Source organism: Microtus pennsylvanicus (assembly GCF_037038515.1).
Source record: "Microtus pennsylvanicus isolate mMicPen1 chromosome Y unlocalized genomic scaffold, mMicPen1.hap1 SUPER_Y_unloc_2, whole genome shotgun sequence".
Lineage (NCBI taxonomy): Eukaryota > Metazoa > Chordata > Mammalia > Rodentia > Cricetidae > Microtus > Microtus pennsylvanicus.
The window spans coordinates 1,049,871-1,054,635 of record NW_027460880.1 but is presented as its reverse complement, the minus strand read 5'-3'; positions in this window follow the sequence as shown (position 1 = coordinate 1,054,635).

The window sequence follows — 4,765 nt, the reverse complement described above, 5'->3', positions numbered from 1 at the left end:
GATAAAGTGACAGAAGAAGTTTATTGATTAATTAAAGAAAGAATTCACTTCAGCTGATAGGTTAGAACATAGGTAGGTGGAGTAAACAAAATAGAATGCCGGGAGGAAGAGGTAGTGAGCTCAGAGAAGCCATGCTCCCCTCTCCCCGGCAGATGCCATAGCTCTGCTCTCTGAGGCAGATGTCGATGCAGCCAGCCACCATGTCAGACATGCTGAATTTTTCCTGGTAAGTGCACCTCGTTATACTACACTGATTATTAGAAATGGGTTAAGATGCTGAATCTAATGGGCCAGCAGTGTTTAAAAGAATACAGTTTTTGTGTATTTATTTCAGGCATAACCTTCATGCGGCCGTGGTGCTGGGGACACAGCCTCGCTGCACAAATAACTACAGAATGGCTTGCAGCCTTGTGGACAACTGAATCCACTGAAAGCCTGAGAAAGCTTGGGAAAGAGTAAAGCATGTTTTCTTGGTAGCAGCGATTTCTCGGTCTGCTCTGCTTGCTAGAAGAAAGCAAGGGCTCTCATCTAAAAGAGGCTTGCTGACTCAGCTTCAGCTGCAAAACCCTGCAGCCCTTAAGAGGTCCTGCCACACAACATTTAAATGGTGTTGATACAAGCCAACTGAATGCTTGTATGTTTTCAGCAGTAGCAGGAAAAAAAACTGTGTTGTTTTAAAATGCCGGCTTTCTGGGCCATCCTGCCTGGGCAAACTCTGACTGTTTGAGGAAGGAGGGCCAGCTACAGAAAGAAGGCTTGAGTGTTGTCTGTTGCAGCCATATGATGGCAAGGACCTTGAAACACTGTAGACTTGTGGCACTGAATGCGGCTCTGTTCGGTACCTCAGCCACAAGGTTGGAATGGCAGAAAGCTAAGGAATGGGCTACATCTGGCCAGCAAAGCCACGGCTTTAGTCCTACTGAGATTGCTTGGTAAATGAAAGACTCATGTGGTCAGAAAAACAGAGAGAGAAATAGAGTAAAGAGAGATTCAAAGACAAAGAAAATTTTTAAATGATTTACAGTGTGTTAAAAATATGTGCAGGCTAAAATTTGAAGTTCTTAAAGTTAAAAAAAGGAAGGGAGTTGTTGGGTGTGGTAGTACACACCTGTAAACCCAACACATGGGAGGCAGAGGGAGATTGACCTCTGTACCTTCAAGGTGAGGTAGCACACGCCTTTAATCCCAGTGCCTTGAAGGCAGAGACAAACAGATCTTTGTGAGTTCAATGTGTAGTAGCATACACCTTTAATCCCAATGCCTGAAAGGCAGAGAGAGGCAGATCTCTGAGACTTCAAGGACAGACAGGTATACAGAGTAATTCCAGGTCAAAGATACAGAGAACCTGTCTCAAAAGGCAAAAAATAAAAAGGAAAAATAAACAAAATAGAGGTTAAATTGAAGCGCACAAAGATGGAAAATTCACAGCGAATTTTGATATTGTATGCTATTATGCTCTTTTTGAATCATTTGAATTTTGAGGCAGTAGCAATAGCTGCTCAAAGATGTTTCTTTATAAAAGCTGCTGAAATAATCCAACATAGATATTTTGAAAATGCCTTGACTTTGAAATTTGGATCTAAGGACATGATGCTTTGGAAAGGAGTTTCTATTTTGTTTTCACAGAGGGTGATAGTCTGTGGATGCCTCTATCCTAATATGGTAGGATGGACACTCCCTACTTAAAGGTTGCTGTGAACACCTTTAAAATATTGCTTCGCTCAACTGCCAACTGAGATAAATCAATAATGATGCCACCATTCAGCAGGAAGGATTTTGGAGAGAAAAAACTGCACCCACGTTCCCAAATATGGCTTATAAACGTTCTTTTACATTTAAAGTGGGATGTGATATAGATATGAATATTTGCATTTGTATAGATTTTGCTTTACTGGTAGAGATTTTAGGTCAATTTTGTTATATGTATATGCATTTTTGATCTTAATTAAGGTATTGTGATTGTGTAGTTCATTTAAAAATATAATGTATATAGGTTATTAATGGATAATCATTCATAATAGTCAAGTTTGTAGTCATGTTAGTTAGATTTTCTAGCTACATAGATATATATATTTCAGTTAGATAGGCATTATTCATATCTCTCTAGACTACAAAATAGGCTATTTAATGTTTTAGTACCTTAGGGTTTTTCATGACAGTGAGACACTCTACACTTGGCAGCACATATCTACTTCAGGAAGAAGATGGGCATCAAAGAGGATCCTTATGGAGTTTGATAGCCATTTGGGGAAGAAACTGCTCTTGCCTGGATTGTTGCATAAACTGTACACAGAAAACACTCAGAGAGAGGACTACTGAACTTGCCTAAAGGTGAGATGATCTTTCCGTGTTCCTGATTCAGGAAAGGGTCAGCAAAACATTCTTCAAGACAAGCAGATAGTGACTGCCTTTGAAATTTCCTGCTTCATGGAAATGTCTGCTGGAAACTATGGGCCTGTAGGCTGAGGATGGAAACCCCAATTGTACAGAGGAACTTTGGGTGACTGTCCAGGCAGCGAGATGTCTCTGTCATTTCTAGAGTTTGAAAATGGCTTACTTTTTGTTTGCTTAGGTAATACTGTATTATTCTGGAGTCTCTGATGGAGTTGAAGAATAGATAGTTAGTTATAGTTTTCCATTGTTATGATAAAAGATAAAATAGATATAAATACTGTAACTGTAATTCTTGCTTGATAACTGTTTTGTTATATGTAATTTTGCTATGTTAAAGTTAAAGATTCCGTTCTTGTTTAAACAGAAATAGGAGTAATGATGGAGTATAGGTCATTGGTTAATTAAATAAAGGAACTGTTTGGCCTGAAAGGTTAGAACATAGGTGGGTGGAATAAACATAAGAGAATGCTGGGAGGAATAGGAATTGAGCTTAGAGATGCCATGCACCTCTCCCATGGGCAGAGATGGTAGCTCTGCACTCTGAGGCAGATGGCGATACAGCCAGCCACCAGGTCAAACATGCTAAATCTTTCCTTCTAAGCTCAACTCGTGCTGCAACATACATTATTAGACATGGGTTAAGAGGCTGAAAATAATGGGGCAGGCAGTGTTTAAATGAATAGTTTTGTGTTGTTGTTTCGGAGCATAACCTTACAAGGCGGCCCCATGGGGATGCAGCCCTGCTGCTCAAATTTCTACAATCAAAGGGGAAATGGAAGAAGGGAAGAAAGAAGAGAGAGAGACAAGGAAGAATGGATGAATTCAATCATTCCTTGGAAAAATGAGTGAACAAATGAATGAGGAGACCTAGTAGGAAAAAATGTGCTGCATTCCCTCAGAGAGTCAGGTCAAATTAAGGATTGACAAGGTTTTCCACTAAGGAGGAGGCTTATTCCATTTTACCTTCTTTGTGCTCCAGGCCCACCCACAAGAGTGATGATGAGGACAGCGAGAAAAAGAGGAGAGGGTGTACCAGAATTCCCTGGTACAATTTCTCACCCAAATTGTAGCCAAATCACCTGACCTGGGACAGCTGATCTACATGCTGGACCCTAACTCCCAGTTGGACAACTCTAACATTTTAACCAAGTTTGTGAAGATGAAGGAACCAAAAATAGCCCAGTTAAAGGATGGCAGGTTCCTTACAGGATGGGAGTCAGACATCAGTACCATACTGGTATTTGGCGGTTTGATGGGTGTGTGGGGTCTTTGCCAGACTCCACCTAGCATCATGGATTCCCTACTTTACTGATATTATGGAGTTCGGTGCATTCATCATATGTGTGCATGTCACACACTAGTGGGCATCATATATACATGCTTATCCTGTGTGTGGGTGAGTGTGTTCATGAGTTTTATTGCCCAAGTACTACAGAACATGATCAATGAAAGGGAACACTGTTTTCCAGATATGGCAGGGCAATTATTTAAATGAACTGACAAGGGTTGGATGGCATGGATAAGACCTATGAGAGTTCAAGGCATACCCAATCCAGGCATGACAAAGTAGGTGGCAGACAGAATTCTGGCAAAACTAAGTAGGTAGCTTGATGTCCAACTTGCTGGAGAAGAGCAACTGAGCGGAGACACTTTTCACTAAGCAACATGCTCTAGTGGAGATCAAACATCCTTTGACTTACAGCCAGTACGAATTAAACCTTTCATCAAATGAAACCTAATTTTCTCTGATTTTGAGTATACATTTGTGTCCCTTCCTGATTAATCTACTCTTTATCCTCTTAAGTCCCAATACCTCACGCTGATATCGGTCACATCTTTCCATTTGACATGGTTTTCCCTCAAGCTTCGTACCGCCCCGAGATCATACAACTCTTTGTCCCCTCTCCACTGCTTCCTTGCCAGCCATCTAGTCCTTTACCACACCACGCATCCCCAGTCCTTTACTCTCCAAGGGGAAAAGACCATAAATCCTGCTTTGTTTTGAGGCATGTATTTCTGTGATGCCCCATCCACCAAACACAATCCATCATTGACCAAATAACACAACATGTTAACAAATTTTTATTCTTTGAGAAAGAATAATCCATTGGAAATGATACCAGGATTCATAGAAGACCTGAGGTATCTCTGAAAAAACACATTCCCAAAGAGAGAATTAAGTCTGCCCCTCAAAATTTGAGAATTTCACTTTAACAGATCTTCACCAAATCATAGACATAGATATGGAAGTCATTATCAAACTTGATGAAATACACAGAAGGTTTGTTGGGAACTTGGCAAATAATTTTACCTATCTCTTGGGTTCCATCTTTTTTGTTGTACTGCACTCTTTTGCCCTCCAAGGAATCCC